Consider the following 27,840-nt stretch of genomic DNA (forward strand, 5'->3'; position numbering starts at 1 on the left):
CCTTGGCTTGTGACAGTATGCCTCCAATCTCTGCCTCCCTCTTCACATGGCCTTCTCTTCTGTGTCTTCACCTGGTTTTCCTATAAGCACACCATATTTAGGGCCCATCCTAACCGAGTATGACCTCATCCTAACCTAAGCAACAACATCTGCAAAGACCCTATTTCCAAATTCTGAGTTTCAGGTGGACATGAATTTTGTGGGGACAACCTAATATAATAGGAAATAAAAACAATGTTTTGAGGTGGTCAGATCAAATTATGCTTTGTTGTTCACGATCTACATGGGTGATGCCATATAGTGGAGCTCTCGCCTTGTTGGTCAAGGAGTAGCTAATTGTTTCAACAAATACACATTTTATCTAGTACATTCTTACAGAAGAAATTTCTATCCCCTGCATCTCTAGGCATTGCTAGAATTGGTTTGCATCCCATGTTTTTCCATCCCAAATGCTGCAGAAGCCACAGTTACCATGTCCTGTCTGCTGAGGCAGAAGCAGATTTAGGTTTGGTGCCGCCTGACATGGATATGACTTGTTCCTGTGGAGGTGCACCTAGAGAAAAAGAACACAAAATGGTAAATACAAAATTAGGTTCAAGAGTGAATATTTATTTAGAATGAGAAAATAAATCACCAAAGTTTATACATTTTTAAAGGCTGACAAATATAAAATCCCAAATGTTTGTTTGTAAGTTTTTCCCATTTTTGGCTGTGTCTTGTTCACTTTTTGACATGACAGCAATTTTATCGTATTTTCTGCAGAAGGAACAGAAAATTGAACCCTTCTTCCTCTAGTGTGGACTTTTGAAATTTGTTTTCATTGTGGATCCTTTAGAAAAAGTTTCAGCTCCACAAGTTGTTACTGGGAATGTCATGTAAAATTTCAGGATTATCATCAAAGTCAGAAAAAAAGAAACTCTATACAGTTTTTTTCATAGATGAGCTGTAAGATTTTTAGAGCATGTCAAGTTTTATTGTGTGTGACCAGCCTTAAATACTTTTTGAGTTGATGACATTGATTAACTAGCTTGACACTGATGTCCTTATATGGTATATAAAGAGTTTTATGTTATTTTTATTTTTAAAAAGAAACTGTCTTTCAACACATCGAGTTGAATGAAATTACTGCTCATTTCAACAGGACACAATGAATTCATCAAAATAAAGCTACTGTTGACCTTTTTGTGTTTTCTGTTGAGAGCATAAATTATCTTATTCTTTGCCATAATTTTTATTTCCTTTTTGCTTTTGTGCTTTCTGTCTAGAAGTGTCTTGCTTCTCATCATCATCTTTTTACTTCTGTTGTCAATTTCATTCTATTTTCTAATTCTTTTCTTATCTTCATAATTTTGACCAATAGAGACTTTAGTTATTTTTGTGATATAATAAGAGAGCTTTGACATTTAAAGTTTCAGCCAGTATTCTTTTTTTTTTCAGTTTACCCTTTTGGCTTCCACTGAAATAGTTCTGTCTCATAAAACTTGATTTCATGTATAATCAATAATTCTGAAAAAAGATACAAAATTAATCTAAAATTGAGATATAGCAAGAAAAATTCAAATCATTTTTAAATTATCTCTAGTTTTTTAGCTACATAGTTATACTATTAAATTGTTCTTAAACAGTATACAGGGACTTGTTGATGAGCATGTACAGAAATGTTGCCACTGAAACACCTGTCTCACAAAGCTGTATCACTGCATTCGTGGTAATTTTAGGTTCCGTTTCTTCTGGATCCAAATCACACTTTGTGAGAACCAGATGTGTCAGATACATCATTAAGACAGTCCAGATGCTCTAAGATACGGCTTGACAGTTTGGGATGCATAAGACATGAGACCTCACACTGAGGTACTCGCTATTGGTAATACTGATACAGGTCTGTGCCCTGTGAATACAGCAATGCTCATTAAAAAAACAACAACTCTATTTCATGCAACTAATGCTGGGAACACTTTTAATTGCACACACTGCCTTGTTTAATATACTTCTTGTGGATGGGAACTTCCATTTTGACTAGGTGCCAAGGAGAACCAAATCCACCACTTAGAATTTTAAACATCTGATCTTTATAGGCATTTTCCACAAACTAGCTTCTGATCCCTTTTTGTTTCTCCTCCTGTATTCATGTATTCCTGCTGCCATAGAATAGCAGACACGTTCATATTGGGATCCTGCCTCTGGCTTTGCCAGAGCACAGTGGGTGGTAGAAATGGTTTTGGAAGACTTTTCTACCACAAGATGTCTATCACAACTTAACTATGAATGGAGGAGACAGTGATTCACATCAATAAATCTCATGAAACTCAAACCAAATGCATCCCCAATTCAACTTCGCCTCACCAAATTCCAGCAATGCCCACAGCCTTCCAATGCCAGCAAATACAAGGGGAAGTGTGACATATTAGAAGTTGGAGTAGAGAGGCAATGGCCTGAGCTAACTTAAGTAATGCCTTACTTTTGAACATTGTACACACACATTTATATGACTATGCAAAGGCATTGCTGGAGCCCTTCTCAGAGCCTTGGAAGACACCTATACAAGTGAGAAACCCTAAAGCTTAAGTGTCATTAGTCTCAGGGTAAATCCACCCCTGCTTGGCAGTCATAAACACTCTTCTTCACTTGGATTGCAAGAGAAAATTAGACCCTCGGGCCACTCCTTACCTGGCCTAAGGTTTATCTACAAAGTTCTCTTACATGTTAAATCATTGGGATGTATTATGTATTAGGAGGCAGTAAAATTCTTCATTCTTTGCTGCTCAATATATATTCTGGATTTTTTATAAATGACAGCATGTTGTGATCACACCCAATGTGTTTGATCTACACTACTCTGTTACCATACACTTCCTAACCCTCATCACCTCCAAGGAGGTGTCGTTTTATGGACTCTCTGGAATGAAGACCGTGCCGTGGAGCATGGAGGTAAGAAGTTTTAAAGCACCATTTCAAGGCATTTATTGACTCTCTACTAGGTGCCACATGCTGTTGCACATGCTGGAAATACAAGACTAAACAAGTCCCTGCTCTCAGGAAACTTATATTTTATTGGTGTCGGGGGGAAGGATAAACAATAAACAAGCAAACAAACATCAAGTAAAGATAAGTAAAATGTGGAAAAAATAGAACTTGGAAATTAGAGGGGGTTGTGGAAAGGCAGGGTTGCTACATCACAGAGTGTAATCAGAGAAGGTCTCTCTGAGGAGATTACCTCTCATTTGAAATGAGACATGATTTAAAAGAAGGCAGCCATAAATAAGCAGATATAAGGGTATTTGTGCTATAGAAAACAGCAAGTATAAAGGCCCTGAGGCAGAAATGAGGTTGATACAGTCAAACAACAGAAAGCAAGCCAGGCAGACCAGGGTAAAGTAGGGAAGAGGGATAGCAAATGACCTCAGGGGCAGGTCCTAGGGAGCCATAACATAGACTGGAATTTATTCTGAGAGTGATGAGGAGCCTCTGGGAGGGTCTTGAACAGGAGAATGACATGGTTGGCTTATGTTTTCAAGGGTCACTTTGACTGCCACACAGAGGCTTGATCACAGAGGAGCAAGAACAGAAATGGGGCCATCAGCTATGTGACTATATCAGGAGCCCAGTAGATAACGATGGCTTAAACCTACAGAAAGTGATTTTACCGAACTATCCTCACTTAATGATCAGGAGTTGGCTTATGTTCTGCCCACAAAATGCCCTACCTGTTCAGCCACTGACACTTAAGGTGGTGACAGGAGAGACAGAGGGGAGAGCCTACCTGATGCAGGAATAAGCAATGTCGAGAAATCCAAGGTGACTCCTAGGTGTCTGGCCTGAGCACGTGGGTGAATTACAGTGCCCTATTATTAAATGGGGAGGACCAAGAGATAAGTTGTGGGGCAAAGCAGTTGTAAATCAAAAGTTTTGCTTTGGCCATGATGAGCTTGAATGTTTCTTAGACATCAAATGCCAAGTAGGTAGTTGATATTGTAATAAAACATCTTGGTCGGGTGTGGTGGCTCACTCCTGTAACCCCACACACACCCTACAGGCACAGAGAGGCTGATGCAGGAAGATTGACTGAGGCCAAGAGTTTGAGACCAGCTTGAGCGACATGGCAAGAGCCCAGCTCTACAGTTTTGTTTTGTTTTGTCTTGTTTTTTAAGTGAGGCACAGTGGGGTCAGACTGTAGTCCCAGCTACTCAGAAGGCTGAGGTGGGAAGATCACTTGAAACCAGGAGTTTGAGGCTGCACTGAACTATGATAGCACCACTGCCCTCTAGCTTGGGCAACAGAGCGAGACTTTGTCTCTAAAAATAAAAAATGAAAAACAAAATAAAGAATCTGATTCCAAGTTTTACATTTGACCACTGACAGATTTCAGGCCCTGCCCTCCATCTTTTGTGCTTGTCCCACATCTGTGCAAACTGATAGAAAGATTGGGTACTTGGTCTGCAAGACCTAAACACCAGTCTGCTGCTCCACTCCTTTCTTTCCCTCCAACCCAGACCTCCTTCTTTAGAGCTAAAGGAACCTTTGCAGTTTAAGCTTAGCTATCCATTAAGCTTCTAAGTTGAGATTCTACTCCTGTGGTTGGCCTGAGTTGTGGGTTCAGGGCTCTGCCTGCGTTACTGTTCCTGAGTTAAGATCTGTGGCCCTGCCCAGCATCCCAGTCCTGAACCAGGTCAGAGTTCACCCCTAATCCCCAACCCAGGGTTAGGGCCCTGGTGACCTGACCCAGGGTCCTTCCTACTTTCAATGATATCCTCCCTAGGGCCAGATCTTATCCCTGAACCCCTGGTCAGTGGTCCAGTGACATATGAACACCACCCTCTTATCTGATTCACATGTGCTGACTCCCATAAGGTCCCCCCTTCTTGGACCCAAAGCAGCAAGAAGTAAAACTTCACCCCTATTATAGCATTTAGCACTTTGTGTCCTCAGTTTTAGATGTGTCTGTCTCTCTTGCTAGGGTATTCCCTTAGCCATCTTAGGGAAGCACGTGCAAGCACACACACGCACACACACACACACACACACACACACGCACACCCTACAGGCACAGAGCAGGCCATCAGGAACTGTTTACTGAATAAATACAGAAAGTCCTGGGCACTAGGTGAGAAGATTGGAAAGGCTTGGTGGAATGGTCACAGAAGAATTCATTTTATTTTGACGATGAGGACCCGTGTGGTAAAGGGAAAACTAAGTCATTCCTTTCTTCAAAAGTAAATACATTTTGAAAAGTTTCAGGAATGATAAAAATTCCTCAGTAGAGTCAGGCTTCCACTTTAAAAAGTCAGATTTCCTTTCTTCTTAAAGCAAAAACTAAGTAAATAAAGAAAAGATTTACATATGAGGCAAGATTTGAACATGAACCTCTTTTGCTTTGGTTCTGGGTGATGAGAATGAGGGGCTTTACAAACAATGCCCAAACCATGAAATATTTAGAATTGTAGGAACTTTGGGTTTCTGTTCTTGCCTGCAAAATAAAGGAAAAAAAAAATAGAGGGTCTCAAGATAGCACATTGACTTACTCAAGGTCCCATTGACTGGGACCTGCATATTGGCCACTGCATAGTGTCTCTTAGAAAATCAGAGGGTATGCTATAGCTATTCCAGCATGGACTTTGGAATTAAAAAGACCTGGGTTTGGATCCCAGCTCTGCTATTTGCTAACTGTGTGACACTGAGCAACTCCCTGAGCCTTAATTTCCTCCTCCATAAAATAGTTATGACAAGGACATAGAAAATTATACTAAAAATGCCTAGTACCCAGTGCCTTTTTTCCTGGCCCCTAGAACATTGATCATTACCTGAGGAGGTGCAAAGCAGTTCTGAGCATTTTGGGTTCAGAAATGTTGCACTCCCATTGATATGATTTGGCTATGTCCCCACCCAAATCTTATCTTGAATTGTAGTTTCCGTAACTTCCATGTGTGGTGAGAGCGACCTGGTAGGAGGCAATTGAATCACGGGGGCAGTTTCCTCCATGTGGTTCTTATGGTAGAGAGTAAGTTCACATAAGATCTGATGATCTTATAAAGTGCTTTCCTCTTTGCTCGGCTGTCATTCTTCTTCTCATTCTGCTCTCATTCTGCCACCATGAGAAGAAGGACATGTTTGCTTCCCCTTTCACCATGATGGTAATTTTCCTGAGGCCTCCCCAGCCCTGTGGAACTGTGAGTTAATTAAACCTCCTTCTTTTATAAATTATCCAGTCTTGGGTATGTCCTTATAGCAGCATGAGAATGGACTAATACAGTAAATTGGTACTGCAGAGAGCAGGGTGCTGCTATAAAGATACCCAAAAATGTGGAAGCAACTTTGGAACTGGGTAACAGGCAGAGGTTGGAACCATTTGAAGGGCTCAGATAAAGACAGAAAAATGTAGGAAAGTTTTGAACTTTCTAGAGATTTTGTGGGCTCAGAAGATAGGAAGATGTGGGAAAGTTTGGAACTTCCTAGAGACTCGTTGAGTGGCTTTGACCAAAACATTGATAGTGATATGGACAATGAAGTACAGGTTGAGGTGGTCTCAGATGGAGGTAAGGAACTTGTTGGGAACTGGAGTAAAGGTCACTCTTGCTATGCAAAAAGACTGGTGGCATTTTGCCCCTGCCCTAGAGATTGTGGAACTTTGAACTTGAGAGAGGTCATTTAGGATATCTGGCAGAATAAATTTCTAAGTGGCAAAGAGTTCAAGAAGAAGCAGAGCATAAATGTTTGGAAAGTTTGCAGCCTAGTGATGTGATAGAAAAGCAAAAACAATTTTCTGGGGAGAAATGGAAGCTACTGCAGAAATTTGTAAAAGTAATGAGGAGCCAAATGTTAATCGTCAAGACAATGGGGAAAATGTCTTCAAGGCATGTCAGAAAACTTCATGGCCGCCCCTCCAATCACAGGCCCAGAGGCTTAGGCAAAAAATTTTTCATGGGCTGGGTCCAGGGCCCCCCTCCTATGTGCAGCCCTGGGATTTGGTGCCCTGCATCCCAGCCGCTCCAGGCTTAGCTAAAAGAGGCCAAGGTACAGCTCAGACTGTTGCCTCAGAGGGTGTAAGCCCCTAGCCTTGGCAGCTTCCACATAATGTTGGTCCTGCAAATGCAGAGAAGTCAAGAATTGAGATTTGGGAACTCCACCTAGGTTTCAGAGGCTATATGGAAACACCTGGTTGTCTAGGCAGAAGTCTGCTGCAGGGGTGGAGCCCTCATGGAGACCTCTGCTAGGGCAGTGTAAAAGGGAAATGTGGGGTCAACGTCCCCACACACAGTCCCCACTGAGGCACTGCCTAGTGGAGCTGTGAGAAAAGGGACTGTGTCCTCCAGACCCCAGAATGGTAGATCCTCCAACAGCTTGTACCGTGCACCTGGAAAAGCTGCAGACACTCAATGCCAGCCCATGAAAGCAGCCCAGAAGTGGGGCTATACCCTGCAAAGCCACAAAGATAGAGCTGCCCAAGGCCATAGGAGCCCAGCTCTTGCATCAGCGTGACCTGGATGTGAGACATGGAGTCAAAGGAGGTCACTTCAGAGCTTTAAGATTTGACTGCCTCACTGGATTTTGGACTTGCATGGAGCATGTAGCCCCTTCATTTGGCCAATGTCTCCCATTTGGAACAGGTGCACTTACCAAATGCCTGTACCTCCATTGTATCTAGGAAGTAACTAACTTACTTTTGATTGTACAGGCTCATAGGCCAAAGGGACTTGCCTTGTCTCAGATGAGACTTCGGACTTGGGCTTTTGGGTTAATGCTAGAACGAGCTAAGACCTTGAGGAACTCTTGGAAGGGCATGATTGTGTTTTGAAATGTAAGGACATGAGGTTTAGGGCAGGCTGGGGTGAAATGATATGGTTTGGCTATGTCCCCACCCAAATCTTATCTTGAATTGCAGTTCCCATAATCCTCATGCATGATGCAAGGCAACTGATGGGAGGTAATTGAATCATGAGGGCAGTTTCCCCCACGTTAGTCTTGTGATAGTGAGTAAGTTTTCACAAGATCTGGTGGGATTATGAAGGGCTTCCTCCTTTGCTAACTCTCATTCTTCTCCTTCCTGCCACCATGTGAAGAAGAATGTGTTTGCTTCCCCTTCTGCCATGATTGTAAGTTTCCTGAGGCCTCTCAAGCCCTGCAGAACTGTGAGTCAATTAAACTTTCCTCCTTTATAAATTACCTAGTCTCAGGTACGTCCTTATAGCAGCATGAGAATGGACTAATACATCCATAGAAGATTCTCATTAGACCAAGCACAAAAAAATAAAAATTCTTAATTGTTCTCAGCCTTATGGAAAGATGGTTTTCTGGGTGGGGGCATTGGGGAGGAGACTTGAATTATTAGGTTAAAAAAAAATCCAAGAGATTACATCTCCATTCAAAGTTGAAATAGCCACAGAACAGAATCTAATCAAGTTTTGTCAAGGAAAAACCAAGATAAATGCATGAGATGGGCTCCAGTTGAACAAGACACTCCACCCTGTCATGAGTGTGCAGTGACAATGTCAAGGTAGTGCCCTGAGTATGGTCAACAATAAGGAGCAGACCTGGAACATGTTGGGTCTCTTTGATTGATGCTCTGCACACTGGCCTCTAGAAGCAAGGTGTAAAGGGCATCTCTGTTCATTTGATTAATCTTAAGCATGACTCTAAGAATTTTCCACCAATGTGGATGCCCAGACAGGAAAGAGAAAACTTGAATAATAAATTAAGACAATAAATAAATGAAGATTGTGGTTCGAAGCTCCCCTTGTGCAAATCCAGTAAAATTACAGGCCTTAAAGTGACAGTTCTCATTATGGGAGGCAGAATTTCCCACCAAGATTTGTGGTGAGCTTTCTAAATCTGAGTTAGGTGAACATGACATTTTTACATTTAAACTATTTTTAGTCTCTTTGTTATTTTGTCAACATGCACTTTCTCTCCTTCTCCCTCCTTCCCTTGAAGAAGGAAAAAAAAAGAGCCTCTCAATAGTTTTTAGGTAACTCGTGGTGGAGAGGCAGTCTAGTCCACTGGAAAGAACACAGATTTGATGGTCAGATAGATCTAAGTCGAACACCTTTCTCCACTGTAGGTAGGTGATTTTAGATAAATTATTTGTCTTTGCTAATCTTTGCCTTCTGCATCTGTAAAATGGAAAGGCTAATTCTTACTGCAGAGTTATTGTGAAATTTAAAATTAGCATATGTAAAGCTTGTTCTCCCATAATGAATAGTCCCTAGTATGAACAATAACAGTATTTATTCCAGGCCCAAATCATCACCTCACTCAACCTGACCATCAGGTCACTCAACCCTGACCCCTTGTTTCCCCAGAAACGAAATTATGACTAAAGGGAGCATAGGCTTTGGAATTGTCTCTAAAACTAATGAGCTAGGCAGCCTTGGGAAATTTTTCAACCTTTCTGAGACTCAGTTTTCTTATTTGTAAAATGAAAATTATAAGACTTTGAGTATTTGATGAAATCATCTATTCTAACATTTGTCCTACCCACTAAACTGCAAGCTTCTTGCAGATAAGGCCACATTTGTGTGATTTGCTTCTGTTTCCCCAAAACCTGGCACCACAGTGCACAATCCCAGAAGCTGGAGTTCTGAAACCTGCTGTCAAATGGCTTGTCTTCATGCCCACTGCCTACCTACCATCTGCTGCCAGACTGTCCCCAAACTTTCTGTCTTTCCCTTGAATGCCCTGCAGTGGACTCCCTCATGGTGACTACTTGCCTGCATAACTCAATGGGCAGAGAAGAAGTCTGCCAATAGCAAATTGGCAGAGTCCATCATGTCCCCTCCTCCCAGGATCTGCCCCAGTGGACCTCCCTGACAAAAAGCCAGGGCCTAAGGGAGTGATGGAACTATGGAGAAGTATGTTTCAGTAGATGGAACAGCATGAACAAAGGCTTCAAGGCTTGAAAAGAAAACAGCAAGCAGTTTAGGCTGAGTGAGGACACTAAGGAAGTGTTGTGAAGTGGTGCAGACCAAGTGCAGCTTCAATGCCAAGAAAGTTGGGCTTTATTCTTTGGGAGCCTCCAAGTATTTTGAAGAGGGAGAAGCAGTGATTAGAAGCTCAACCAAGAAGATGAATCTCACACTAATAAAGATGTTTATTAGTGTGGGGAGAGCTGGAAGCAAGGAGACGAGTTAGAAAGCTGATACATAGTGCAAACAAGTGGCTTGCTCAAGCTCAAGGAGGACTCATGAGAAAGAGTCACACCAAACATTACTGTATGTTCTCTATAGCTCTTTTTGAGGAAAACCCTTGGATAACTTTAAGTCGGTGACCTAGATTATAATCCTGGCCATAATCTGCTGGGTGACTTTGGCAAGCCACTTCACCTCTCTAGGGCTCCCTTTCCTTATCTACAGAATAAAGGGCTTGGATCAAAAGATCCCTTTCAGCGCTGCATATTCATTGTGCTCTCCACAAGTTCATTACATTTCCAAGCACCTGTGAGAGAATGATAAGACACTTTGATTGAAACCAGAAAGCCAAGGCATCCAGGGAGACCCCCACCAGGCTTCTCCAGATGTGGGCCATTATCATTTAGCACAAAGGACTGCCAGGCAGCTAAAACAGAATATTCTGGGAAATTGCTCCATAACTGGGCATTTCTCCTTGTAAGCTTAAATCAAAGCACTCTGAGAATAAACTGTTCCCACAAGGGAGATAATATTATTTCTCCTGGCCTGAAGGCAATAGATGTGTGTGTCTGCTCATACTTCTCCGATTCACCAAATCTCAGAGGCCATAATACATTTCCAGAGGTAGCCAACCAGCTGTCACACAACTGGAAAGGAGCAAAAGAAAAAGAATAATGGGAGCCTGATATTTCCATCCTGCTGGTGTCTCTTTGTCTCTTTGGTGAAACCAGCAGCTGGTAAGATAAAAGCAAAAAATAACAAGAAACATCCAAAATACCAAAGGGTGTCAAAAAAAAAAAAAAAAGGCAGGAGAAGGAACAGAGGAAAGAGAAAAAGCAGAAGCAAGGTCTTGGGACAGAGACAGTGTGGTACAGTGAACTGGGAGGAAAGGAAAGCCACAGCTTGAGTCCAGGGCCACATCTGTCCTGGTGCCAAGCACAAGCTTGACTCCTGGGAGCTTTTCAGCTCTCACATTCTGGGGTTCAACCTCCCCAGTGCAGATCAGGTACTTTCTAGCACTTGGGCTTCCAGGAGAGAAAAAGAACAAGTTTTGGAGTATGTATGTCACACCAGGCATTTACCAGCATATGATGTCAGACAGCTTGTTTGGCCTCTCAGAGTATCTGTTTTCTCATCTGGAGAGCATGGAAAGTCACATCTACTGTATTTCATCAAATCTAACACACCACACACTGTAAGATTCACCATTGTTTTATGTACAGTTAGCAAAAGAGAAACAAAAAATAACCTTGACAATTAAATCACAATATAAGGCTCTCATCACATAGACTGTAAGATTCAGCCTGATCTTAAAGATGTTAACATGTGGAAACAAGAGTGTTAGAATCTATGAAGTGCGGCATTTGCAAGGTTGTTGAGAACTCTAAAAATGAGGCCATCTGTGGAAAAATGCCTAGTGCAGTGCCAGACATACTTTAGGGACAAATATATATTTGTGATTTCCATTATAATCGCCATCATAAAACAATTATCTGAGGCCTCAGCAATTTCCTGGAAAGTGGGGTTGGACGTGGACACTGTGTTATGTCTCTTTTTGCTCCTTTCCACCTAGCACCTAATCCTTTAGAACACTTAGCAGATACCCACCACGTACTACCCAGGTGCTGAGGGCTTTAAGTGTTGATTTGTCAGCCAACTCATTGAGTTGATCCATATAACCGCGAGAAATGCTAACACTATGGTGACCATAGCTTGAACCATCACCCAAAGTCATTGTCCCTGCCAACTGTTTGACAGAAGTGATGCCTCTGGGGAGGTAGAAGGTGGGAGAGTGAAGGCCACCATTTTGACTGCCCATCAGAGTCTCTGCTGCTTAAACGGGTGGCCAGAGGTGCCCTGCCTCTTTAAGGATTGTGTTAAAGCTCACATACTTTGTTTTTAATCTCTTTCTCCCCACTCTCTCATATTTTTAATTTTTTATTATTTTTTCAAAAAAATTCAATATGATCCTTTAACTATGTCTATGTACATTTTATTTAACTTTTTGCCCTTACATTTTTAGCTTTTAAATTCTTATTCATACTTTAAAAAAATCTTCTTACATGTTAACTTCCTCACCTCATCTGTTATGATCTATAGTCATTATCCTTTATGTCTTTTATTTTCATATTTGTATTCATTGACTTTGTATGGAGGGAAAACTTTTCTTTTCTCTATCCTCCTGCTTTACTGGCTGGACCCTGGAATCAAATTAATAAGAAACAGGGGGAAAAAATAAGTTTAATTATATACACATGCAGCAGAGTTCACAAAGAAATGAAAACTTAAGGAAGTGACCAGATGATTAAGACTTGTATACCATCTTACGGTAAACCAGGAAAAAGCAGGTTTGGGCTTCTGGGAGCAGAAAAGTGGGGTTTGGGCTTCTGGAAACAAGAGGTAAGTTGTGGGAAGATGAGGGGGGATTGTGTGACACACAAGAGCTGTTTAGTGATCCAAGTAAGAGTCTCTGAAGTTATAAGAGCTGTCCCAAGGAGTAGCTTTCTTCCTGGGAGGAGACACATTTACAAATGTAAATTTCCTTTATAAATGTACATTTCCTTTGCAAAAAGGGGAAATTTATACTCTATATTTAGGCAGTTAAGAGGCGGTAAAGAACTCTTCCTGTTGCTTCTGATTCTCAATTCCCTTAAGGTCAAAACGGTCCATATGTCAAAGAGGTAGAGATCAAGGTCGCATATTCTGGTGCCCTTCAATTTCTAGTCTTTTATCTTATTTTTACTCTCTTCCAGCCTATTTCATTATTGTATTTCAACTCTTAGCCTTTTATCTTTACTCAATTTTTAACTCTTTTTTTCACTTCTCATGGTTCAGTTAAAAATAAGATCATTAAAATTTAATATTACCTCCTTTCCTATTTTTTTCATCTACATACCCTTTAAGATTTTTTATTATCTTTTTAATGTGTTCTTATCACAGCATACAAGAAGCATAAATCCTAAATTATATTTAAAAAGGGAGCTCATCAAACACAAAAGACACATACATATATGAGATAATTCCATTTACAGTCGTCCCTCAGTAGCTGTAAGGGATTTGTTCTAGGACCCCCCAAAGACACCAAAATCCACAGATGTCTAAGTCCCTTATATTAAATGGCATAGTGTTTGCATATAACCTACACGCATCCTCCTGTATACTTTAAATCATCTCTAGATTACTTATAATACCTAACACAATGTAAATGCTATATAAATAGTTGTCATACTGTATTTTTTAATTTATATTATTTTTATCATTGTGTCTTTTTTTTAATATTTTCAATCTGTAGTTGCCTGAACCTGTGGATGCAGAACTTGCAGATATAAAACGCTAACTATATTTGAAGAACAGAAACAGGCAAAATTATTATGTGCTGTTAGAAATCAAGATAAAGGTTAAACTTGTGGGCTACAGAGACAATAACTTGGAAAGGGGCATGGAGAACTTCTAAGATGCAGGAACGTGCTGTTTCTTGATCTGGGTGTTGGCTATATGGGTGTGTATGTTTTGTAAAACTTCATCCAATTGCCACTTAGGTATATTTTTTTGTAGCCATGTTATACTTTAATAAAAAGTGAATAAATAAACCTAAGAAGAAAAAAAATAAAGAGGGTGGCTATGTAAATTACAGCTAGCCATTGGATGCCTTTGGAGAAGCAGCTGGAGAAGCTGCTGCAGTCAGATATCAGGGACAAGAGAAGGCTTTACTCAACCTGTGCTACTAAGGATGCTTTACTCTCTCATGTCCCTCAAACCTTTGAATACTCCAAAACCTATAGGTTAGGCCTTCCCTGGTCACAGTCTCTCTGTGCAAACAACACACCTGACTTATCAAGGGCCTGCAATCTCACTCACCTATCCATACTATAATATTATCAGCTGTGTACAGTACTTTGAACAATGCCTGGCTATAAAGTAAATAACAGATATAAATTTAAAATGTCACATGATTCCAAGAGTTCATGTCTTTTTCTCTCTCCTCTCCAGACTGTTCATTAGCTAGATAATGAAAGAGGCATTATCTGCAATGGGGAGCAGTGGGCAATGAAGGCACAAGGGAGGGCAACCTGATTCTTTAAGGTGATGGGGGAGGCTTGAGGAAAACCATCTGGAGGAAGTTTCATCTCAGCTTCCTCCAGATGGTTTTCTTCCTGGAGAAAGTTGTGCTCTCCAGGATTTAGGCAAATGGAGTGGGGAACAATAGGGAGAGTGTTCCAAGGTGAGATGACCACATGGGCAAAGGCCTGCAGATAACAAGCGTGGAACTCTTGAAGAACTGAAACAGACTCAGTCTGGAAGTTTCCCAACACTTTCACACCATTAGCACCTTAAAATATACAGAATTTTGTCAAACTGCCAGATTGGGGAGGTAGTCAGGAGGTCTCATCTGAGAAGAAAGTCCCTTTTTGAGCAGTAAGGTAGCTGTGAACCTCCGCATGAGAGAAGCAGAAAGACAGGTCTGAGTGAGGCTTTTTGGAACCCTTGTCTGCTGTTAGCCTTGTATTTCCAGGTTGCTCCATCAACCTTCCTGGTAGATTTCCAAAAGGTGCCTCTTGATGTGTGGCTTCTCCCATATCCTGTTGCATAATGGTTGAAGAGAAACTGACTACAGTTTTAAAAACAGAATAAACTGCCCCGCTGAGTATCAACAACTTCACTGAGCCCACCATACCCAGTGAAGTATTGGAACCCAAGGTATCCCTGAGCTTTGGGTCCACTAGGAAAGATTGTGGGTCCTAGGCAGGAGACCAAAACTACCTTTCTTCACTCCTTTTCTATGTTCCACAAGGAGAACAGCAAACTGCTCTGTATACTATAAATTCTAAAGCAACCATTAAAATAACAAAACAGAACTGTAGCTAAGAAGCCAAAAAGGAGATAAAAATGGAATCATAAAAAATACTCAATCCAAAAGAAGGCAGAAAAAAGGGAAAAGAAAATTAAGAACAGATGGAACAAATAGAAAACACATAGCAAGATGATAGGCTTAAACCTAAGCATATTATAATCACTTTAAATGTAAACGGTCTCATAAACATAGATGCAAAATTTTAGCAAAATCAATTAAACAATATAAAAAAAGGTCATTGCATCATGACCAAGTAGGGTTAATCTCCAGGATGCAAGGTTGTTTCAGCATTCAAAAAATCAGTCTGTAATTCACTATGCGAACAAACTAAAATATATTTACTGTCTCAAAAGATGTTGTATTAGTCCCTTCTCATGCCTCTAATAAAGACATACCCAAGACTGGGTAATTTATATAGGAAAGAGGTTTAATTGTCTCACAGTTCTATAGGGCTGGAGAGGCCTCAGGAAACTTACAATCATGGTGGAAGGGGAAGCAAATATATCCTTCTTCTCATGGTGGCAGGAAGGGGAAGGAGTGCCAAGTGAAGTGGGAAGCCCCTGATAAAACCATCAGATCTCGTGAGTACTCACTCACTATCATGAGAACAGCATGCGGGAAACCAACCTCATGATTCAATTATCTCCACCTGGTCCTGCCCTTGACATGTGGGGATTATTACAATTCAAGGTGAGATTTGGGTGGGGACACAGAGCCAAACCATATCAGATGTAAAACAAAATTGACACAATCCAACATCGATTTCTGATAAAAATAACTCTCTGCAAACTAGGAAAATAACGAAAACTCCTCAATCTGATAGAGGACATCTATGAAAAACCTACAGAAAAAATCATGCTTAATCATAAAAGAGTGAATACTTTCCTTCCTAAAATCAGGAATAAGACAATGATGTCTATTCCTACCACCTATTCAACATCGTACTGGAGCTTCCAGTAGGTGTAATCAAGCAAGAAAATAAAATATAAGTTTTCCAGCTTACAAACTATGAAATAAAAGTGTCTTTATTTGCAGATAACATAATCATCCTTGAGAAATTTCAATATACTCTACAAAAATGCTGCTAGAACTAGTGAGTTTAGCAAGGTTGAAGAATACATTACCAATACCCCAAAGAATCAATTTTATTTCTATATACTAGCAATGAATAATCAGAAAGTTTTCTAAAATGCAGTTTGCAATAGCTTTAAAAACATTAAATACTTAGAGAAAAGTCCAACAGCAGATATGAAGAACCTATACACTAGAAACTATAAAATATTGCAGAGAGGAATTAAAGAAGACCTAAATAAATGAAAAGCTAAATATATCTTGTTCAGCATTTAGAAGACTCACTATTGTTAAGAGAGCAACACTCCCCATTTAGCCTATTGATTCAACACAATCCCAACCAAAATTCCAGCATGTATTTTTTGAGAAATCAACAGGCTTTCTAAAATTCACAGGAAAATGGAAAGGATCTAGCATAATTAAAACAATTTCAATAAAGAAGAAAGTTGTAACACTATCACTACCTGCTTTCATTATAAAAGTATAGTCATCAAGACAGTGTGATTATTATTGATTAGACAAATATCAAATAGATTAATGGAATGAAATAGAGAATACTGAAATAGACCCACATTATATAGACAACTGATTTTTGACAAAGAATAAATGGCAATTCCATGGAGAAAAGACAGCCTTTTTAAAAAATGGTGCTGAAACAATTAGATATTCATAAGCAAAAAAAACCTTTTGTTTATACCTCATTCCATATAGAAAAATATACTCAAATATAGATCAGATGAAAACCTAATGTAAAATCTAAACCATAAAACTTTTAGAAAACCAACATGAGGAAAAATCTGTGTAGCCCTTGGATCAGGCAAAGATTTCCTAGATATGATACCACAATCATGATCCATAAAAGAAAAAAAAAGAATAAATGTATAAAGACACACTGTTAAAAGAATGAAAAGACTCGGACTGAGGGAAAATATTCACAAAGCACAAATCTGATAAAGACCTTGTATCTGGAATATACAAAGAACACTCAAAATTCAATATTAAGAAAACAAAAAGCCCAATTTTAAACATTGCAAAATGATTTGAACATACACTGCACAAAAGAAAATATTAATATATGTATAGCTAATAAGCACATTAAAAGATATTCAACATCATAGTCGTTAGGAAAATACAAATTAAACTACTAAATGTTGATTAGAAAGGCTGGAATTTAAAACTAGCAATACCAAGTGTTAACAAGGATGTGAAAAAACTAAAATTCTCACACATTGGTAGTGGGAATGTAAAAGGCTACAACCACTTTGGAAAATAGGTTGGATGGCTTTTTTAAATGTTATACACAGAGCTACCATATGATCCAGCGATTACACTCCTAGGAATTTATCCAAGAAAAAATAAAACAGTTCATACAACGATCTGTATACAAACGTTCTTAGCAGCTTTATTTGCAATAGACAGAAACTGGAAAAAACAAGACCAAAAACAAATGTCCATTAACAGGGTCAATGAATAAACAAATTTTAGTATATCCACACAATTAAATACTACTTGGCAATAAAGAAACACACACAGATGAGACTCAAAATAATTATGCTAGGGAAAATAAGTTAGATTTTAAAGAATACTTACCATACGATTGTCTTTATGTAAAGTTCTTTAAAAAGTAAAAAAATTAAATTGGAAAGGAAAAAGTCAAATTATTCTTGTTTGCCGATGACATGATCTTATATTTAGAAAAACCTAAAGACTCCACAAAAATCTCTCAGAACTGAGAAACAAATTCAGTAAAGTTGCAGTATACAAAATCAACACACAAAAATCCATAGTGTTTATACATACTAACAGTGATCAATCTGAAAAAGAAATCAAGAAGACAATCCCACATGTAAGAGCTACAAAATATTAAATACCTAGGAATAAATTTAACCGAAGGAGTGAAAAATCTCTATAAGGAAGACATAAGACACTGATAAAAAAAAATTGAAGAGAGCACACACAAAAAGCAAAGATATCCCATACACATAGATTGGAAGAATTAATATTGTTAAAATATCTATACTTCCCAAAACATCTATAAGATTCAATGCAATTCCATCAAAATACAAATAACATTCTTCACAGAAATAGAAAAATAATACTAAATTTTGTATGAAACCACAAAAGACCCCAATTAGCTAACACAATCCTGAGCAAAAAGAACAAAGCTAGAGGCATCACACTACCTGATTTCAAAATATCCTACCAAGCTATAGTAACCAAAACAGCATGGTACTAGCATAAAAGTAGACACATAGATCAGTGGAACAGAACAGAGAACCCAGAAATAAATCCATGCACTTAATAGTCAACTCATTTTTGACAAAGGTGCCAAGAACATACACTGAGGAAAGGACAGTCTCTTTAATAAATAGTGTTGGGAAACCGGTAAGAATCTATACGCAGAAGAATGAAACTAGACCCCCATCTTTCACCATATACAAAAATCAACTCAACATGGATTAAGCATTTAAATGGAGGATCTGAAACTACTGAAAATTGAAATTACTAAAAGAAAACATTGGGGAAACATTACAGGACATTGGTCTGGGCAAAGATTTTTTGAAAAAGACCTCAAAAGCACAGGTAACCAAAGCAAAATTAGACAAATGGGATTACATCAACCTAGAAAGCTTCTGCACAGCAAAGAAAACAAACAACAACGTGAAGAGGCAACCTACAAAAAAGGAGAAAATATTTGCAAACTACCCATCTGACAATGGATTAATAACCAGAACATGTAAGAAACTCAAACAATTCGACAGCAAAAAAAAAAAAAAAATCTGATTTAAAAATGGGCAGAAGACCTGAATAGATGTTTCTCAAAAGTAGGCATACAAATGGCAAAAAGGTATATTAAAAAGTGTTCAAAATCATTGACCATCAGAGAAATTGACCATCAGAGAAATGCAAATCAAAACTACAATGACATACTATCTCGCCTCAGTTAGAATGGGTATTATCAAGAAGATGAAAAATAACAAATGTTGTCAAGAATGTGGAGAAAGGGGAATGCTCATACACTGTTGGTAGAAACGTAAAGTACTACAGCCATTTTGGAAAGCAGTATAGATATTTCTCAAAAAACTAAAAATAGAACTACCATATGATCCAGCATCCCACTGCTGGGTATCTATCCCCCCCCACAAAAAAAGGGCAATCAGTATATCTGCACTTTCATGTTTATTGCAGCACTATTCACCATAGCCACAATATGGAACCAATGTAAGTGCCCATCAATGATGAGGGAATAAAGAAAATGTGGTAATTATACACAACAGAATATTACTCAACCATAAAAAAGAATGAAGTCCTGTCATTCGCAGCAACATAGATGTAACTGGAGGTCATTAGATTAAGTGAAATAAGCAGGGACAGAAAGACAAATATTGCCTGTTCTCACTCATACGTGGGCACTAAAAGGGCAGATCTCACAGAAGTTGAGAGCAAAATAGTGATTATCAAGCCAGGGATGGGAAGAAGGGAGGGTAGACTGAAGACAGGTTGGTTAAGAGGTACAAAACTACAGTTAGAAGAAACAAGTTCTAGTATTAAATAATATAGTAGAAAAATTATAGTTAACAATAATTTATTGTATATTTGCATATTTCTTTCTTTTTTTTTTTTTTTGAGATGGAGTCTCGCTCTGTCACCCAGGCTGGAGTGTAGTGGCACGATCTTGACTCACTGAAACCTCCACCTCCCGGGTTCAAGCGATTCTCCTGCCTCAGCCTCCTGAGTAGCTGGGATTACAGGCACACACTACCACACCCGGCTAATTTTTGTATTTTTAGTAGAGACAGGGTTTCACCGTGTTGGCCAGGCTAGTCTCAAACTCCTGACATTGAGATCCACTGATCTCAGCCTCCCAGTGTATTTCAAAATAGCTAGAAGAATTGTAATGTTCCCAACACAAAGAAAAGAAAATGTTTGAGGTGATGAATATCCCAATTACCCTGATTTGGTGACTACACATTGTATATAGAGGTATCAAGATAGCATGTGTACATCAAAAATATGTAAACTATTACCAATTTTAAAAGTTTTTAAAATATTAAACAAATTTATAGTGGCAGGAAGCAGATCAGTGGCAGCCTAGGATGGGTGGGGAGTCAAGAAAAGGAGGCTAGGAGGAAGGGGTATAAAGTAGCATGAGAAAAGCTTTGAGGGTGATGAATACGTCCACGATCTTGATTGTGGAAATGGTTTCATGTATGTATACATATGTCAAAACTTATACAATTACATTCTTTAAATATATGCAGTTTGCTAAGTGTGAGTTACACCTCAATTTTTAAAAACAGAAAAAAGAAAGCCTACAATGGTTTCACATCATTGCATTGCAATTTGAATCATGTTCTAACCTCTTATTGCAGCCTCAAGGTCCTGCATACTCTGGGCCACATCCAACCACCCACCCTCTCATCTTATTCTACACATTCTCTCCTCCCTCTCTCCTCTGCTGCCTCAGTCCGAATGGCCTCCCTTCTCAACCCTCCAAGCCCTTTCCCACGCCAAAGTCTTTCACTTGCTTTTCCCTCTTCCCCAGGACATTCCCTTGGCTGGTCTTCAACTTCAGGGCTCAACAAACCCATCACTCCTGCAAGAGGTCTTCCTGATGACCCAGACCGAGTAGGTAGGACGGCACCATTCCTCTCTGGCAGTCAGGGTCTACTTCCTCCATAATAGTTTTCATCACCTGAAAGCAGCATGTGTATTTGTTACCTACTTGTTTACTATCTATCTCTCTTTCCTAAAACACAAATACTTTAAAGATAGGGACCTTCCCTGTCATGTTCATTGCTTTATCCCCAGTGCCTCGTGCACTCCCCGGCACATGGTAGTAACTTGGTAAATATTTTTTAATGAATGACTAAATCAAGCATACTTTTCACGTATTGAAAGTAAAAACCACTGAAGTGTTTTCTTTTCATTAAATATTAGCATTCTATACATGTAAGAGAGCTTGGTTTTAAGGCATTTATTTTCCTATTTTCATACTTTTAATCCATTCATCTTTCTGACTTTCAGGAATGCTTACTTTTTTCAGTTTACAAGCCAAAATCAGCTTCTTTGACGTATATAAACTCCAGGCTGCTTTCTGACAGGGTCCTAATAATTTGTCCTATGATATTGTAATTCATCAAAAACTCATGTTTAAAACAAAGAATTCAGGAAATATTGGTTGTGTAAAATGCAGGGCATCTCCAGGCAAAAGTAAGGGTTCTAATGTGGTTGACGTATTGGGATGGTGGGAGCAAATGAAATAACCACTGTGTATGAAAAATATTATTTTGTTTCTGGTCTCTAAAGGTGAAAACTGAGTAAGTTAATAGCCTCTCTGAAACTTAAAATCACACAGTTAATAAGTAGCAAAACCAAGACTCCAATCAAAGTCTTCTTACATCAACCAGAGGAACCATGGAGAATGACTTCAGTTTTTAACATGTTCACTCAGAAATAATCGATGACACTTCTATTCACTTCATACTGGCCAAATCAAATCACATAGTCTTGCCTAATTTGAAGGAGATGGAAGGACAATCACTCCATGCTCCTAGAAGGAGGACAGAAATACTAGTGGGCAGCATGAATGTCTTCCTCCAGGCTCAGTTATGGAAGAGCTTGAAGAGAACACCATGAGCCAGTGTATAGCCAGGGAAGGCTTTGCTTTTGAGCATCGAGTGGCATTATCAAAAATTGAGGTTCTATTAAGGCATCAAGCTGAGGGATCTGTGATTTCATGGGGTCTGACTTCAGCCTATGAACATCTAGAAATATTAGTGGTGTTCTTACCCTAGGAGCACATAGGCCTGTGTCCTGGCATTGCATTTAAAGTAAGAGGCACTTAAGAACCATTTCATCTTGATGTAAATAAAGATTAGTGTATGTCTATTTGCTCAGCTCTGCAGGTAGGAACTTTCTAATCACATTCCCACCTCTGGTCAGTAACTAGGGCCCCACACCCCCAGCCCTGCCAAAACATCTTCCAAACTGCTGAAAGGTTTACTTGCTGACTTTGCAAAAGCCCCTCTTAAATTCCTCCTTTCTTAGAAAGTGGTTCTGGCAGGTGCTGAACAGTTCACACCAGATGGGATGCATTTACACAGAATCAGAACCAAAGAACACCCATCTCTTTGTGCATGGCCACAGGCTGGACAGAAAACACGATCTGAAGCTCTGCTTTTCACACTGGTCAGATGTGGCAATCCTGTGTGTGCATGCTTTTGGTGAAAACGATTTCCCCGATTAAGAAAATATTTAAAACAAATATACAGTTATAGGTTTTTTTTTTTCACTGTATATGCTATTCCTTTCACATGCTCATGATTTTGAATCAAAGCCAAAAAGATGTTCTCTAGTCTTGTGCATCTTTGAAAGTTGGAGCTTGGATCTGTCCATTCACTATTTAATTTATGAGAGAAACATATTCTGACTACAACCATATGCCAGTTACATTCATTTCTTTTTCCAGGACTTTTCTCTGTGGAGTTGGAAAGTTCACCTTCAAGTTCAGAAAGACAGTATGTTGCAGTTTGGGTTCCTTGGAAAGTGGGCTTTGAGATGGAAATTAGCATGTAGGACACTTCGTAGGTCATTCTTTCAAGTTCTATACCTGTGGAGAGAAAGGAAGGACAAAGGATGGGGCAAAGGGAAAAACCAGGCTGCAGCAAAGGCTTCCACAGCAGTTTCAGCTAACCCCACCAGGAGCTCAGGATTTGGAAAGGCCTGTCAGATTTACCCACTTTCCAGCAAAGGTTATGGGCTTTCTGCATTAAGCAGTCATTGGATGCAGGTTGCCCCAGAAAGGGAGCATGGTGTTGGGTTAAGGCAACTCCCTCCAGCACAAGACGATTTCCAGAGAAGGCCAGAAGCATTTTCAGGCACTGGAATGTCATTTATTCCTGAAGAGGGATCTTGGTGGCACATTACAGCATCCACTTCATATCTTATATTCATAACTGGAATTAGGCAGTATGATGTCATAGGAATAGACCATTGGACCAAATGAACACTAGACCAAGATTGTCCTTCAAACACTGGGAAAGCAACCAATACTGAGCAACTCAGGTCATCACAAGGGCTCTGCATCCAATAAAGATCAGGCCTTCAGCCAAGTTCTTGGCATTTCTGATCCTGCCCTAAACTCTCTAACACACAGTCCATGTCCACCTTCCAGGCTGCACTAGCTGGTAAGTGGAAGCTAAGAATAGACTTGTGACACCCCAACACTTACTTCTGATTTCATTCCTGAGAAGCTGATCTCGACTAACAAAGAGCCCGCTGCTATAGACCAACCTGTGCCTCTAAGTCAGACCAACTCACCCAAAAGCACTGACTGGGAGGATAACAGTTACTCCAACCCTTATATTTTTCTCAGGACCTTACTCTTATTCCCAGATACAAGCATTTGTTTGGCTCAGGGATATCTTTTATCTTGCTGGCTTCTGGGAAGAGTTGAAGGAATATGACTTCCCCAGCTGAGGTCCTCATCATCTGTGCTTCCAGTTTCTTATCACACTCTCTCTTGCACTTATCAATGTTTCAAATAACCCCTGGGTGCAAGCTAGGACAAGCCTGGTGTTGTGGGTTGAATTATATCCCCCAAAATGGCATATTGAAATTCCAACCCCCAGTACCTCAGAATGTGCCCTTATTTGGAAATAGGCTTTTTACGGAGAGAATCAAGTTAAAATGAGGTCATTAGAGGAGGCCTCTACCACCAGCCCAATATGACTGGCATCCTTATTGAAAGGGGAAATTTGGATACATGAACACATACACGGAGAGAGGATACCATGTGACATGAAGGCAAAGATCAAGATGACACATCTATGAGCCAAGAAATCCTGAAGGTTGCCAGCAAACCATCAGAAGTAAGGGAGAGGCACGGAAGAGAGTCTTCCTCAAGGGCCTCTGAAGGAACCAACTCTGCCAACAGCTTGATCATGGACTTCTGGCCCACAGAACTGTGTGACAATAAATGACTATTGTTTTAAGCCACCCGGTTTGTGGTACTTTGTTAGTGTGTTTTAGGTACAGCCCTAAAACACAGATACACCTGGGAAGCTTGTCTGTTCATAGCTTGCATCCTGGTCATCATGCTAGAAAGAGCTTAAGGTCACAGGGCCATCAAGTGAAAGAGGTGACAACAGTATATTAGAAGCTAAACCATCTTCAAATCCAAACCATAATGAGATATCACCTCACACCCATTAGGATGCCCATTATCCCCTGCCAAAAAATAAATAAAATAGAAAATAACAGAAGATGGTAAGGATGTGGAGAAATTAGAACTCTTGTGCATTGCTGGTGGGAATGGAAAAATGCTGTAACTGCTTTGGAAAACAGTACAGAGGTTCCTCAAAAAAACAAAAATAGAGCTACCATATGATCCAGCAATTTTACTTCTCGGTATATACCCAAAATAATTGAAAGTGGCATCTCCCAGAGATATTTGCACATCCATGTTCATTGCAGCATTATTCACAAATAGCCAAAAGGTGGCAGCAACCCAAATGTCCATCAACAGATGAATGGATAAAGAAAATGTAGAATATACATACAATTGAATATTACTCATCCTTAAAAAGGAATGAAATTCTGACATGCTACAACACAGGTGAACTTTAAGGATATTACACTAAGGAAAATAAATCAGTCACAAAAAGATTAATACTGTGTGGTTTCACTTATATGAGATAGCTAGGGTAGACAAAATCATAGAGATACAAAGTAGAACGGCAGTTACCAGGGGGTGGGGGAGACAGGAATGGGAGTTGTTAATGGGTACAGAGTTTGAGTTTTGCGAGATAGAAAGTTCTAGAAATCTGTTACACAATTATGTGAATAGAGTTAGCACTACTGAACTGTAGGCCTAAAACTTGATAGGAGGGTTAACTTATTATGTGGGTTTTGTTTTCATCACAATTTAAAAGGGAGAAGAAGGAGAAGGAGAGGGAGAAGAAGCAGCAGCTGCAGCAAGGTCATCTGGCCCCCCGCCCAGCATTCCACCTTCCATGGCACACCACCTCTCTAAGCCTGCAGCATCCACATCAGTCATTTGCAGGAGGACAAAGGACAGACTGGTCAGTCAACAAAAGCACTGCCCATCCAGATCAAGAAAGGGGGCATTCGTTGAGCATCTACTGGGGCCTCAGACTATCCCTGATCACACATGACCTTATCAGCCACCCCGGTGGAACAGTCCTCATTTCTCCACCTCCTAAATAAGAAACTGAAGCTCAGAGGGGTGAAGGGGACCGTTTTGAGTCACTTGGCTGCTGGAAGGTCGAGCTGGGATCTCCTTCCCCCACCCCAGTTGCCTGTTTGATGACTGCTTAAACTTTGTGAAATCATTTGGCTTGACAGAATGCTTAAGAGCTTTTCAAAGTGGTAACTGGAACTCACTCTGCCACACGTATTTGTGTATTTGTCTGTTTTTCTTTTCTTTTCTTTCTCTTTTTCTGGAAGGAAAAAGCAATCATCTAGTGAAAAATATTTTCCTTAGAGATCACTTAAGGTATTTGGCAATTTGGATTGCCAAATATCACAAAAGAGACTAAGAAGTAAGACGTGGGACTGAGGGCAAAAAGAAAACATTCAACAAGTCCGAAAAGGCCAGGGAAATGCTTCAGGCTCACTTCCCTTGCCACCGCCCCAGACGTCCACACCGCCTTTTGAGTTGGCAAACCCTTGGGAGGCTGAGTCAGGGTGGCCTGGGCCACCTCTTGCCAATCTTGGGAACCCTCTAGAATCCTGTTTGAAAGCAAACCAACTGCTCCCACCCCCCAAGTCTTGGTGTGTTCGAATTTCTTTTCCCATGCCAAAATGTGATTTCCTGTTTCTAAGAAGAAAAGCTTTAAAATGTCCCTTAAAACAAAAAAAGACTCCTTAAGGGAGCTTAAACATCAAAGGACTCTTAAAAAGTAGGGTTTTGTTTGGTTAAGTACACGTAAATCAGAAAATTTTCAATTAAGTTTTCCTTTAAGGTGCTAAGGTTTCTTACTGGATTTGGGCAAAAGATTTGTGGACTAACCATATAGATTCTTGGGGGCTATAAGGAGCGTTAATCTGGTCCAATCTGTTTATTGCAGTGATAAGTGACTTACCTAAGGTCTCACAGCAAGCAAGTGTCAAAAACAGACCTAAGCCCAGGCTCTTAATGCCCAGTTTGGTGTGGTTTCCATGCATCTGCCTATTTCTCCTACAACTGAAAGTTACAAGACTTTTTTCAAAATCGAAGGTTGAAGTTCGAAACAGGCAGAAGGAAGCTAGTAAGTGTGTAGGTTTTTTTTTAAGTTATGAGTTTGAAACAACTGTGACTACTAACCTTTTCCTAAGTACTTAGCATGTACATGTGTTGTTCATTTAATTGCCTCAATTCTATGGAGTATTTACTATGTTTTCTTCATTTTACAAAGGAAAAGGGAAAGTGAGGGAAGACAATGATTCAAATTCTTAGTTTAAGCTTTTACTCTATTTTCTGAGTGGCCAGAACATGCCAGGCTTTTTCTGATACCTGGTATCAACTCATCTTCAAAGCAACCCAGAGACATTGGTATTATTGTCTCCATTGCACAAATGAGAAAATCAGATCTTAAGAAAATCAATCTGCCCAAGTGCTCACCACCAGGAAGTAGCACAGTGAGGATTAGAACTTAAATCTGGCCCTCCATGCCCATTCTCTTTCTGTTACCCTCTTGACAGAGTCGTTGTGAGGGTCAAAGCAGATCATTTAAGTGAAAGCCTTCTGTAAAAACTGTAAAGAATTTAACAGATTTGAGGGATTATCATGCTTAAATCTAAGTTGTTCTTTTTTCCTAAATTTCCACTCTGGCTTGTAACAACAGGATCTAAGAGCCAGGCATGACAAGGGGCCCAGGTCTCTCAGCTGAAAAACATTTTCCAAATAAAAGATTTGATTGAGCACATGCTTGTTTTTCTTGGGTGGGTCCCAACCACCCAAATGTTTAATTGGGTTGGAAAGTTTTGATCCTGATGGCCATTGTTGGAGGCAAATGAGAAACGTGGAGCCTTGCTCTCTGACCCTGAAGGAAAGAAGAAAGCCCGAAAAAACAGAGCTATAATCCTGCTAGCAGTTATGCCATCCAAATAGCAGCATTATTAGACCAAATGCTGCTTCATTCATTGGCTTATTTGTTTATTTGGGGCTATCTTATGAACATCTTCTGCAAGCCACACTCTGCTTTAGGCACAAGGAATACAGAGAGGAATGAGCTACAGTTGTTCCCTTGAGGACCTCATAGTCCTGAGGACTTCTGCAAACATTCCCCATGAACATTTCTCTACCCTTCCTGGTCATATTCTGTTCTTCCGTCTTTGCCCCACACAATTTATGCCAGTGTTATGGCTGGATAGTGTCCCTCCATAATTTGTATGTTGAAGACCTAACCCCCAGGACCTTAGAATGTGATTATATTGGAGATACATTCTTTAAAGAGGTTAATTAAGGGGGCCGGGCGCGGTGGCTCACGCCTGTAATCCCAGCACTTTGGGAGGCCGTGGTGGGCGGATCATCTGAGGTTGGGAGTTTGAGACCAGTCTGACCAACATGGAGAAACCACGTCTCTACTAAAAATACAAAATCAGCCTGGCGTGGTGGCGCATGCCTGTAATTCCAGCTACTTGGGAGGCTGAGACAGGAGAGTGGCGTGAACCCAGGAGGCAGAGGTTGCAGTGAGCCAAGATTGCACCATTGCACTCCAGCCTGGGCAACAAGAGCAAAACTCCGTCTCAAAAAAAAATTAATAAATAAATAAAAGAGGTAATTAAGGTTAA

General features: G+C 40.0%; 1 long non-coding RNA gene across 1 annotated transcript in view; it reads right to left on the reverse strand.

Moving 5' to 3' along the window:
- Nucleotides 1-27,840, reverse strand: part of LOC107973924 (uncharacterized) — a 97,412-nt gene that overhangs the window by 62,977 nt on the left and 6,595 nt on the right. The window contains exon 2 of the long non-coding RNA XR_001716455.2: nucleotides 472-553. This is a non-coding gene — a long non-coding RNA (uncharacterized LOC107973924). The remainder of the gene's footprint in view (nucleotides 1-471; nucleotides 554-27,840) is intronic.

Source organism: Pan troglodytes, chromosome 1, assembly GCF_028858775.2.
Source record: "Pan troglodytes isolate AG18354 chromosome 1, NHGRI_mPanTro3-v2.0_pri, whole genome shotgun sequence".
NCBI classification, from domain to species: domain Eukaryota; kingdom Metazoa; phylum Chordata; class Mammalia; order Primates; family Hominidae; genus Pan; species Pan troglodytes.